At 43.3% G+C, this 13,556-nt stretch overlaps 1 protein-coding gene across 1 annotated transcript in view; it reads left to right on the top strand.

The window, feature by feature from the left end:
- LOC127666855 (chondroitin sulfate proteoglycan 4-like) overlaps positions 1 to 13,556 on the top strand; it is a 67,245-nt gene that overhangs the window by 25,630 nt on the left and 28,059 nt on the right. The gene's annotated exons all lie outside the window — the stretch shown is intronic.

Here is a 13,556-nt window from a genome sequence, read left to right as displayed (position 1 = left end):
GGTCCTTATTTATATCATTGCTATTGTAAAACAGGAAGGCATATGTATGGTCATGTACTTACGGTAGTGTGTCTCTTCTACAGCAAAGATTAGCTATACTCGTCAATATCCTCTTGGATACTGTTGGGAGGCAATGCTTTCTGTATTTCCTTTTACTTTATGTGACTGGTGTGTGTGTTGTTTACATATATATGCACAGTATGGCACATTTGTGGAGGTTAGAGGACAACTTGAGGAAGCTAGTTCCCTCCTTTCATCAGGTAAGTTTCAGGACGATAGTTCAAGTCCTTAGGCTTAGTGGCAAATGCTGAGCCATCTTATTGGCCTTGGTTTTCTGCATTTCTTGAGCTGGTGTCACTCACAATGTTCTTGCTGAGACATGGTCTTTTTGTGCTAGGTTAGGGAGGTGTCTGCACATGGCCAGATCTCCCTAGGCTGGTAACACAGTGGTTAAGAGAATAAGGTTTGCAGAAGGCATGTTTGATTAGAGTCCTGACTCCACTGTTGGATGTGTGACCCCGTGTCTTAGTTGTATGAATGGCTGTGAACAGACACCATGACCATGGCAGCTCTTTTAAAGAAAAATTTAATTGGGGATGGCTTACAATCTAGAGATTTTGTCCATTATTGGTGGACTGGAGGCAGACATGGGCTGGAGATGGAGCCAAGAGTTTTACATCTTGATCTGAAGGCAGCAGGAAGTGACTGATCCATTAGACCTGGCTTGAGGTTTTGACATCTCAAAGTTTTCCCCCAGTAATGCATTTTCTCCAACAAAGCCAAACCTACTCCAACAAGGCTATCTCCCAATACTGGCACTCCCTTTGAACCTTTTGGGTGCATTTTTATTCAAATTACCATATTCTACTTTCTGGCCCCCGTGGTCTTGTAGCCATATCATAATGCAAAACACATTTTCCCCCAACTTCTAAAAGTCCTCATAGTCTATAGTAGTATCAAACTTGTGCCAAAATTCAAAGTCTCTTCTGAGACTCATGTAATCTCTTAACTGTAATTCTCTGAAAAATCTAAATGAGAAAAGCAGATTACATACATCAGTATCACAGGATATAAATAACCATTCAAAAATGGGTGAAAGGGAGCATACTGGAGCACAACAGAACCGAAAACCAGCTGGGCAAATACAAAGTCTGCATCTCCATGTCCAAGTGTAGTGTCTTCAGATCTTCAACAACTTTCAGCTTTGTTAACTGCAACACTTGTTTCTCTTGGGCTGGTTCCACTTTCTGTTAGTAGCTTTCCTTGGCAGCTATCACACACCTCTGGCATCTCCAAGGCAATACAGGCTTCACCCTCATAGCTTCACACAGGGGCCTCTCTACACCACCATGCAGAGACACCCCTGACACATACCTGTCCTCATAGCTTTTCTTATTCGTGAAGGAAGCTTCCATAACCCTCTTCAGTAACCAGACTTTTGGTCACTTTGTGGGTTCCTGATGCAGCAAATTGTTAATATGCTTGCTCTAAACTCCCAGCGGGTGTGTGTACCTACTCTGTACCTACCCAAATATTTTGGATTCATGAATGAAAGACACACACACACACACACACACACACACACACACACACACACAGGCTTATTTTTTAAATATGACCTAAGCAGCTCAATGGTTGGGCACTTCCAAACCTCCCTGTGGCTAACACACTCTCCTCAGATATTCTTGAGTTATACTTCATCTTTGCTGCCCTGGCTCTGCTGGGCAGCCCTGCTGGAGCTGCTTTTCCTTTGTACCTACATTCAAATCCTTTCTTCTTCTCTTCTGTTTTTTGCCTGGACTCCTAAAAGTCCCACCTCTGTCTCTTTGCCCAGCCATTGGGCACTAGGAACTTTATTTCCCAATCAGAGCCAACTGGTGACAGGGACTCTCAGCATAGACGTGCAAGTTGCTGTGTGATTTGAGGGGCCAAATTAACACGAATAGCATTAGAGCCAATCCCAACAGGTTCTTTTTTCCTTCTACCCTTCTCCACCCCTCTTCTTATTCCCTTTCAACCCCCTAACACTAGGTAGGAGCGGAAAAAGGGATAAGAGGGAAGAGAGGGTAAGAATACAAGTAGACTACTTTCTGCTGATTAGGGGTGTCCAGTTCTTTGGAGCAAGTTTGATCTTCCCATTAGCATTTCTAATTTCTTCCTGTTTTTGCACACAACTTCATGACAAACTGCATCCAACAGCATCCAACCACCAACCAGCCAACTGGCCCCTTGTATTGGGGATTTAGCATTTATATATCCTTTGAAAATAGAATTCCCCCAGAATTCCAAATGTCACACAATCACAGAAACTGTCTGCAGCTGGAAGAGCTAGCTCCCTACTAAAGCATGAGGCAAATCACAGTCACCTGCTGTGAAGCAGCCCCATATCCCCACACCTGGGATTAAAATGAAAACATATTCCCATAATATTTCTGTGTGTTTTTTTCTAAGAAATCAAAATTCTCGCTATACCTTTCTTCTATCCTTGACTCTAAAGCCAGAAGCATGTGGTTGAAGCTTCCAAGTTCTGCTGCTTGCTTGTTCTGTAACTTAATTACACGCCCACCATCTTTCTGTTTTCATTAGTATCCTTAACTACCCAAACCTGGCGGTCCTGGAACTCTCTAAAATCCACCTGCCTCTGCTTCCCCAGTGCTGGAGTTAAGGGTGTGTGCTAGCACACCAGACCAGAAGCTATTCTCTAATTCCTTTTCACAGACTGGAAGCTTAACTGGGCCTTGCCCTGAGGTCACCACTCCATTTATTCCATTTAACATCATACTCTTCTTTATTCTGTTTATCTCCTTGAACACAGCATTTAGTTTCATTCCACTTCCTAGTGTCCCTTTTCCCCTTGGAGTGTGCACTGTATGTTTCCTTGCTTAGCATGTTCCTTTTCAGCATAGATGTTTATTAGCATGAACACCAATAACCATACAACAAAGTCAATACCAGGCTACTTCTCTGCCAACACAAATAATCTAATACTCTTCAAATTAGCTTCAAGCAGACTTATTATTTATTTATTTATTTATTTATTATTATTATTATTTGCCAAAATATCACAAGAATAGTCTCTAAGCCACATACTAATATTCTTTTCCTCAGAAACCTCTTGTGCCAGACTCACAGTTCAAATCACCCACAACACCACTGTCTTCCATGTTCTTAGAATGGCTCATTAATCCCAATTAAAGCTTTCAACTGCTTTTCAAATACAAAGTCCCAAAGTCCACTTTCCTACAAACAAAAGCATGATCGGGCTTATTATAGCAATACCAAAATCTCTGGTGCCAACTTCTGTCTTAATTAGGGTTTTATTGTTGTGAAGAGATACCATGACCACAGTAACTATTAGAAAAGAAAACATTTAATTGAAGATGGCTTACAGTTTCAGAGATTAAGTCCATTATCATCATGACTGGAAACGTGATAGTATGCAGGTACACATGGTGCTAGAGAAAGAGCTGAGTTCAGCTTCAGCAATCAGGATGAGCTCTACATCTTGATATGAAGGCAGCAGGAAGAGAGAATAAACCACTGGGCACGGCTTGAGATTCTGAAACCCTACAGCCTACCCCCAGTGACAAGTGCCTCCAACAAAGACACCCCTTCCCTACTCCAACAAGGTCACACCTCCTAATAATGCCACTCTCTATAAACCTATGGGGGTCATTTTCATTCAAAACTCAATATACTATTCTCTCAAGGCTCAGAGATCCTTTTGGAAGAGGGGTCAGGAAGATTGTAAGAGCCAGGGGTGATGGATAACATGAAGCAAACAGTATTTTCCAGATACGACGGGCTAGAGGCACATATGATATCAGCAATTGTGATAGCTTGCACAAGATGTTTGAAAGCTCCATCCAGACGAACTCCCAATATACATAGGGAAGGCAGACTTGTAATCCCATGATTATCTGAAGAACGATCGACATTCGATAGCTATTGGGAGGAGAGTTAGCTTTCTTTAATGATGTGCCCCTGATAGGCTAACCATACCCTAGGGAAGGCTTTGTCACAAGACTAGCTGGACAATGAAAATTGTACTCAATGGGAAAAAAAGAGAAGAAAAGAAGAGGAGGAGGAGGAAGAGGAGGAGGAGGAGGAGGAGGACCAGGAGGAAGACCAGGAGGAGGACCAGGAGGAGGAGGAGGAGGAACAAGAACAAGAAAAAGCAGCAGTAGCTTTCTCAAAGTTGGATGGGAAGGAATGGGAGTGTGATAAGGGGAAGAACTGGAAGGTGCTAAATATGAAATTCTCAAAGAATTAATAAAAATAGTACAGTACAAGGTGGTCCTTAAAGATGAGCATCTGTAATTGGTCTAAGCAGGGAATGCTAGCTTTGAATACCATGGAAGCCAAATTTTATCCATTCAGAAACAGTTCCACTCTCCTCATTCACAAGCCCGAGGCTGGGCTGTGTCTATTGCTATCATGAAATAACTGAGGCGATTTGGAAGGAAAATCGGTTTATATAACCTACAATTTTGTATCCTAGATCCAGTGAAAGCCTCATGTCAGAGGCATCAAGGAGCCCTTGAAAGAAGAGGGCCCATGACAAGACAAGAGATGCTAGAATAGGGAAAGCTCTTGTTTTATAACCATGTACTCTCTAGAGAACTAACTCAGGGTCCCATACAAACCATTTTAACCTCTTGTAAGGCAGAGTGTTTTAACAAACTACAGTTAGGTTCCACTGTTTAAATACTTTTTCTTCCTTTTCCTTTGTTCTGCCTTTCATTCGTTCTAGTGTGAACCTAGACTAGCTTTCAGAGTCCTTCATCACTGGTCTTCTATCCCTCTGTTTCCAAAGCTCATTACATTCACAGCTAAAGAATAGGGAATTCTGGATAAAGGTCTCTGACTGTCCATGTGGTTAATTTAAGAACAGGTCTTGACTCCATCTTTGTTAGTTCTGACAACTAACAGATTAACTGAATACGAATAACTTTATATGAATAATAAATATTCGTATAAAGAAGGAGGAGTTTAAAGGTTGCCAACAAAATGATAAATATGACAAATGTTTAGGAAGATGGAAATATTGGTTATTCTGATGATCATTACATTGTATCTTACAAATGTATGTAATTTAGAAGCATATTCAATTTTAAAGTAAAAACCCAAACTGTATTCATGGATCACATATTTAGCAGTATACATATGACTTGTGTTTATACATGCTTTGACATATAATACTATGTACAGCTTTAATGCAGTTTCTCATTTTAAAAAGTAGTCTCCATGTCTTGGTTAGGAAATGAATACTCAGGGGAAAACGAGGGTCCTGGTTAGGGGGTTTGCTGAGAGTTCTGTTGGCTTCCGCCCTAAGAATCTCCACACTTTCTTTAGTGTGCTTTTTTGGGGGAGGAGTTTTAGATAATCACTATTTTTAATTTAAAGAGTGTTGCTCTTTGGTGTCTAAATGGTGTTGGGGTTCCCAGGGCCTCGCTCATACTAGCCAAGTACTTTAGCTTATTTTTTAAGCAGTAAGTTTCTAGCCCAGCATGCCATGAAATGCCATAGCATATCACCACTTATGAACGACCATTGAAGCAAATGGGAAAGGGCTTTCGTTGACAGTGGCCAGATAGGTGACAGAGAAGAACAGGAAGAAAGGAATAACCGTGAAATAGGAAGCAGTAAACCGTGGCCTCAGTTTATGAAGCATTGCAGGACCAATTAATCCGCCGTGCAGGCAGCCCAGGGACCCACCATGGGCCAGCCTAGGCAGCCAGCCTTGCATTGTTAACAGGAGTTTTAACATTTGCCATTATTTGTTTGGGGGCAGTGGGATCATGGAATAGGCATTTTAGGGCTTTGTTTATCATAGAGCTTGGTGAGGTATTCACCTATGAATTTCATGAGGAAAGTGCTTCTGCCTTTGGAACTTGTTAGTTTGAGTTTTCTTTGCAGTCTTTACCCAGCTCTCCTGGAATGCTGTATTGGCTGACCAAGCTTCTAGACATCCCATGTTCGGTTACATTTCTCCCTCTCCTCCACACAGGCTCTTCTGTAGCAGTTCCCACAGAGGTTGCTTTGTAGAGTCATCTGAGAAGATATCTGTTAGCTACTGAAAGAAGTTATGAGCCAGGCGGTGGTGGCACACGCCTGTAATCCCAGCACTTTAGGAAGCAGAGGCAGGTGAATTTCTGAGTTCAAGGCCAGCCTGGTCTACAGAGTGAGTTCCAGGACAGCCAGGGCTATACAGAGAAACCTTGTCTATCGAAAAAACCAAATCCAAAAAGTAAAATAAAATAAAAAAAACAACAAAAAAAAAAAAGAAGAAAAAGTTATGGCTGACAATGGTGGTTAAATACTGCTATGAAAGTTTACATTTGCTGTGTGTTCCCTGAGTCCTGGTCCCTCCTGTGACTGTTACTGTCTTCATGGCCCTCTGAAGGAGCTGCTGGGAACACTAGCACAGTGTAGTCTGAAAGGAAGAGTGACCTTGAAGCCAAGTCTCTCTCCACCAGTCAGATGCCCTTTCTACCATTCAGTGTGACTCTGGTCAGAGGACAAGGACATTGCAGAGAGGGAAGCTCTCTCTACGGGCAGAAGTTTTTCATGGAGGCATGTGTGTTAGGGGAACCAAGGCCCCTCCTAGGTGGGATTGGAATACCTTAGCTAAGATTTCTTTGGGGGAAACAAATAATCCAGCAAAGAGAAGCAGCACTCGGGTGGAGCCCAGTGGAAACTGGGTCAGCTCTCGAAGTGCTTTCCCAGTGAAGTCAACAGAGTCAGCTGGCCCCGTGAGTTGTGACAACACATGCAAAGCAGCTTCTGTCACGGAACTCATTAGTTGCTGAGTGGCCAAGATATGTTCAGGGGCTGGTCAGGTAGACAAGCCTGGTAAGAACACAAATCCCAGACTCCCAGAAGAAAAGCAGGAGTCCGTTACAGACCATATGGCACCAACAGTTTAGACATGGTGAGCCCCAGTTATCATTTGGGGAATATTTTGAGACAGTGTAGTAAACTGGTTAACAGTCCTGGGTACCATCCAAGGCCCAGGTTTACGAGTAGACCTCATTAAGGAGAAGAATCTGCTGTTCATTCCTGTGAACTCTTATGAGCAAAGATAGGGGCTGTGTGCTTGGATGACCCATCAGTATGCAAACCAGGGGGAAGGGCTTCCTGGCCAAGGAGTATTCCAGAACAAATATAATCAATCTGAAGGGAGCCTGGCATGAAAACCCCAGATTGATGGGTGGGAGAAAAAGAATGATAACTATTATCTCCGTGTTGAGAGTTGATTTCTGAGCATAAGGATCCCTCAGCATGATGCAGATTTGTTCTTTAGGTTTCCAGAGATACTACTGGGCAGCAGCCAGTAGTTTTGAGCCACGCCCCTCCATCCCCTCATGTCAGGCTCAGCTATAAATGTGTCACTTAGTGGATGAAATGATTTCTCATTTAATTCTTTCTATAATTCTTGTAATCAAAGGAGGGTTGCAATAAAGATTTGAGGCAAGGAAAATTTAAGGCACTTGACAAGTGACAAAGTCAGCAAAAGTAGGATTTGAGCCTGGGTAGTCTGAGCTCAGAGTCCACACCTGCTACTCGTAGTGGGAATGATCTGGAGGTTACAGGTCCTATGGTACTGAGCCAATATTTTAAAAACATGTTAAATGAAATAGAATATGTAATACCAAATTATCTTATGTCTAACACACACACACACACACACACACACACACACACACACGGTTAGTGTATAAAATGTATTAATTACTTTGGGTAGTTGAAAGGTATTGCACGTGATGAAACTAACAAAGCTAGATGTTTTTATATAGATGGAAAATGTCCCCTCCATTACTTTTTCTGTTTCTGGAAACATCTGGCCTGTCTGTCTGTATACATTTATATGTGCATTTGTGAGGGTGTGCACCTGTAAATAGAAAGTAGGTCAGCATTGGGTATTCGTCATCCACATCTCCACCTCTTTTTTTTAAGGCAGTCTTTCACTGGCCTGAAACTCACACTTGGTCTAGCCTGGCTCCCTGGCCAGTCTAGGGAGCCTATAAGCACTAGGAATTCTTTCATCTTCCCCCTCCAATGCTGGGACTACAGGCACATGCCAGGCAAACTTGACTTTGTCCGTGGGTGTTGGAGATGGTTTAGGTCCTCAAGCTTGTACGGCATGCATTTCACTGACTGAGCCACTGTCCCCCCAGAAACGTGACCTTTTATGAGTTGAGTCAAGTTCTAGGAGTTACTCTGTTGAAAGGATAAATCCTGAACTCTCAGAAATGGATACCATAGGGTTATGGTGAAGTCGCTACCTCCTATAGTAACTGCGCACTCCACACCAAATACTGCGGGAGTGCTTTACTACATTCAGAGCCGTCTGTCTTCCAGGCAGGGAAGCCTGCTTGTCCTCAGCTTTGAGGTCTCCTGATGACTGTTCAATGTTCTAGCTCTGCCAGACAAATCAGCCCCACCTGCTCATTGCCGAAGACTTAGGCTGGCCCTTCCCAGCCAGAACGTAGGCAGGATGGTGAGCAGTAGCTACCTGCTTTCAGATCCCGCCATCTCACTTTATGGACTGCAGTTGTCCTGGCTGGTTCTTTGTGTCAACTTGACACAGGCTGGAGTTATCACAGAGAAAGGAGCTTCAGTTGGGGAAATGCCTCCATAAGATCCAGCTGTGGGGTATCTTCTTAATTAGTGATCAGGTGGGGAGGGCCCCTTGTGGGTGGTGCCATCCCTGGGCTGGTAGTCTTGGGTTCTATAAGAGAGCAGGCTAGGCAAGCCAGGGGCAGCAAGCCAGTAAGAAACATCCCTCCATAGCCTCTGCCTCAGCTCCTGCTTCCTGATCTGCTTGAGTTCCAGTCCTGACTTCCTTTAGTGATGAACAGCAGTGTGGAAGTGTAAGCTCAATAAACCCTTTCCTCCCCAACTTGCTTCTTGGTCATGATGTTTGTGCAGGAATAGAAACCCTGACTAAGACAGTGGTGGTCATCCAAAGTCATGGACACGAAGGAAGAAACATAACAAATGACAAGAATTTAAACATTCCAAGTAAAGGGTGTAGAGTTGAGGGGACACACATACACACACACACACACACACACACAGACAGAAAGACAGAGACAGAGACAGAGAGAGGGAGAGAGAGAGACAGAGAGAGAGAGAGAATAAAATTGCCTAAAGGTTTAATCTTGTGCATTAAACTTTTGAAGCACAATGATAATATCTATTATCAATCTCAACTTAATTTCAAATAGAAAAAGAGCCAAGCAGCCACCAGGAATTGTGGCTAAGAATTTCTTTTCTTAGAAAGTCTGCTTTAGGCAGTTCACGGGATCTAAGATATGCTATTATTTTCTGCCCCCAGTTATCTTTGTTTTCACCCTATCTCTCCCTTTCCCACTAGACTGGCTGGCAATGATGGCAACTTAGCATGGAATGACCAAGTCTGTTGACCACACTGCAGGGTGTCACTAATCACTTCCCAATAATATTAAAGGATTATCAGGTCTGTCAGCAGTTTTTGAGGGGAAAGTGGACAGCGTGTGCAGTAAGAGTCACAGTTACAGGAGCATGCTGTCCAGGAGCAGATGTGTGAAGAGCTCCTCCCAAATGTTGGGGTTGTTTCTGACAGCGACATTTCTTCTCCTTATTCCAGAGCAATTGGTTGATGAAGACAATGACCACCTTCTAGTCACAAGGTAGCTAATACTGTTGAAGTATATATTCTATGCCTGGTATTGGGGTCAGCATGTAACACAAGCCTTCAACAAACCCTATAGGGTATCATTTTTTATTTGAAAGTTGGAATCTATAGCACAGGAAACTCTTGGCTAAGATTTCAAGACAGATAGACAGACAGACAGAGACATAGCAGAGTTAAGGTTTGAGCTGGAGATCACAGTGGTGAAGCATTTCCTCCTTCCTCCTTTACAGCTACAGTTCAGGAAGGGACCCATGGACCTGGAGGAAGTAGGACAAGTATGAGCTTCCAATGGAGTCAAGGGTAGAGATGAAGTGAGGAGCTGGGGTGGGGCTTAGAAGTAGGTTACTTTTATAATGTGTGCATGGACCTGGGCTGGAGAGGCTAATGTTGGGGTGTGCACAGTAGATATGACTTACCCAAACAACAAAGTTAGGCAGAGACAGAATCTGGAACAGAGGCAAAATATGACTTCCACAAAGCCTTCAGGTTTATGTCTTGTTTCTTTGTTTTGTTTTGTTTTTTTGAATCACATTGATTTATTTGGGATATAGAGTAGTGGGGCACGCGCGCACACACACACACACACACTCACACTCACACCCCAAACACAAGTATTGATGACAGAGGACAACTTGTAAGCAGTTGGTTTTCTCCTTCCACTGTGTAGGTCCCAGGGGCGCACTCAGGCCTCAGACTAGGCAGCAGGTACCTTTCCCTGCAGAACCATCTCCCTGACCCAGATTTCATGTTCTCTGCAATCCCATTTTATTATAAAACCTTCACGTGCCCTTACATGGCCTTATTCCTCATGTTCTTGCCAGGGCCTGTAGATAGCAAGAATGTCCACCCTCGTCTGCTTTGAAGAAGATCGTGGGAGCAGTGGGAGTTAATTCCTGATGGTATCCTGGACTCTGGATGGGCATTCAGAGCCAGAGTCTGAGCATTCCCTTCTCTGGGGTAGGGTTTCAAGTGATGCCTTTCTCCTGAAGGAACAAGACAAGTCCGTAGACCGCAGGGCTTGCAGGTCCATCTCTAAGGGCGTTTGGTGCCGTGAATGAGATCATTTATTTGTGTTTTGAAAAACCAGACTCAGAGTTAGGCCATCCCTAATGACTCCTTTGTATTCTGCTCTGAAATTCATTCTTAAGAGTGCCTTTGAGTTTAAGTGATTTTTACACAGGCCACATAAAATTCTGGCCACAAGGGGGCTTCATTTTCACATTTTCCAAAAAACCTGTGATATAATAGTATAATGCCTTGCCTTGTTTTTACTTTAAAAACAGGCTTGGCTTGGCTTTGTATGGTGCCGGGGATTGAACCCCGAACCCAGTGTGTGCTAGTCAAGAATTGTCCCTTGGAGATACACTCCCTATCCCACCCCCCTACTTATTTGTTTGTTTTGGCAAATATTAGCATCGCCAGAAGGAGCGTTGTGAACCAGGTACAGTGGAAGAGTGAAAGCTGCAAAAGTCAGTGGCAGTCTGGAGTGCCACCCAGCGGGGCAGCTGATCAGAGCACTCCATGATACCCAGAGGCCAGAGTCTTTAAACGTTGACATCACAACTTGGATGACATTGGGCCATAACTAGACACAGTTGGTAACCCAGTAGGTTTACGCATAGGTCAGCTTGTCTTCCTCTTACAAGCAGAGGTGAGTTTTGATGCACTGCACCCAGGGGCAAGTGTCTCTGTCCTCAGACACTGACTGGCTTTTTGAACCTTTCAGCACTCTCAAATCTGACTTCAAGGTTGAGCCCATTGCTGTCCCTCTCTGCACGTATCTGAAGTGACGGTGACCCAATGCTGGGCTCTCAACTAAGCTGCCCATGCAGCACTGGGGCTGCTAAATGAACCAGTGACAGGTTTCCCATTTGTTTTGGAAGGTGGTATATTCCATAGATGAAAGGGGAATGCAGTGTTTAGCCTTAGAGGAACTGAGGTGGAAAATACTTTTCCAAATTCTTGATTGGAAAAAAATAGAGTCTACAAGTTATAGGAAAGGAAATGGCAGCACATTCTCGAGTTAATTTTCATTCCTGAAGAAATAAAAATAAGCCACATGGAATGATTTAAAATGCAAAGCCTGAAACTGGTGGTCATGGTACTGTTAAACAGGACAACTTATACATTTTGTGGCTTTTCCCCAAGTTAAATTATGCCTAAGTGCTTGTAATTTGAACACGCCATTAATTTTGTATTTCCAGTAGACACTGAAAAGTTGTTGTCCTTAGACTGAGAGAGAAATGGCCAATAATTGAAGTTGGTAACAGGTAAATGTCCCATCCCATGATGGATGCTGTGAAATAAACAATGTATGCAGTGTGTGATAGGAAATAGCCTTGGTGCTATCAGCGTAACTGGGGTGGCTTTAGAGTAGTGTTAAGGAGCAACACACACAATGTCTTGAGAAGATGGCCTACTGGTTAGGACACCCTCTGCTCTCACAGGCTGCCGTTTGCCTACCTGCATCCTCATTGCAGAGTTCAAAAGTCCCTCTGCTGGCTCCCCAGGGCACCTGCACACCCATGTGTATGCACAGATATGCATACATAAAACTAAAGTCAGTCTAATACTTTTGATAGTTACATTTGGCTGAGTGTGTATCTTGGGTGATGGAGTACTTGTTTAGCACATAGAAGAACCTGGCTTTGCCACATAGCACTACAGTACAACAGCCAAATACCATCTTATCCCTGGAGCCAGATCTCATGAAGAAAATAGGCAACCCAAAGCTAGTATTTACAAAAGACTCGCTGTAGGTCAGATGTCAGGTGCAGTTGTACTGAATACGACATACGCAATATCCCCACTAGTCCTTGTTACTGATGAAGAAATTAAAACCCAGAGAAATTAAGAGATGTAGACAAGGTTATATTGCTAGGAAATACCAAGACATTAACTTAAACCCTGTTTGTCATTGGTCAAAAACAAAATCTAATGGTTGTGAACAAAAATAATTTGAAGACAAGAATTTGAATGTTTAGTAATGTTTTTATTGGCCTGACTTGTGCTTCAAGTTAGTAAACTGCCTTAGTTGCGTTTGTATTGTTGTGAAGAGGCATCGTGACCTAGGAAACTAACAAAAGAAAAGGTTTAACTGGGAGCTTGCTTATACATTTAGAGGGTGAGTCTAAGGCCATTATGTCTAGGAGCATAGCAGCAGGCAGGCATGGCACTGGAGCAGTGGCTGAAAGCTCATCAGCAAGTTGGAGGCAGAGAGAGCAACTTGGCCTGGTGTGGGCTCTTCGAACCCCAAAGCCTCTGCTCAGTGGCACACCTCCTCCAACAAGGCCACACCTCCTTCAACAATGCCACACCTCCTCCAACAAGGCCACACCTCCTTCAACAAGGCCACACCTCCTACAACAAGGCCACACCTCCTAATCCTTCCCAAATAGTTCCACCAACTGGGGTTCAAGCCTTCAAACATATGAGTCTATGGGGCTATTTTTATTCAAATCACCATAATAGCCTTATAGAGTTGAACACAGATTTGTAAGTATAAGTTCTGGTGTGTGTGTGTGTGTGTGTGTGTATGTGTGTGTGTGTTTATGCATGTGTGTGCACAGGTAGGGATTTTTTTGTTTTTTTGTTTTTTGTTTTTTTTGAGATAGGTTTTCTCTGTGTCGCTCTGGCTGTCCTGGAACTCACTCTGTAGACCAGGCCAGCCTCGAACTCAGAAATCCGCTTGCCTCTGTCTCCCAAGAGCTGGGATTAAAGGTGTGCGCCACCACCACCTGGCCTACATGTAGGGATTTTTTTATGTATGATTTATGATCATAGCTGTCAACAATCACAAAGTTAGGGGATTATTCACAAAAGAGTTTTTTCTTTGCTATCTGTAGTGGAACTTTGGATATAATTTGAATGATTT

The sequence above is a fragment of the Apodemus sylvaticus genome, chromosome 16 (assembly GCF_947179515.1).
Source record: "Apodemus sylvaticus chromosome 16, mApoSyl1.1, whole genome shotgun sequence".
Lineage (NCBI taxonomy): Eukaryota > Metazoa > Chordata > Mammalia > Rodentia > Muridae > Apodemus > Apodemus sylvaticus.
The sequence above is the reverse complement of the archived record's forward strand: the minus strand, read 5'-3'. Positions and strand labels throughout refer to the sequence as shown.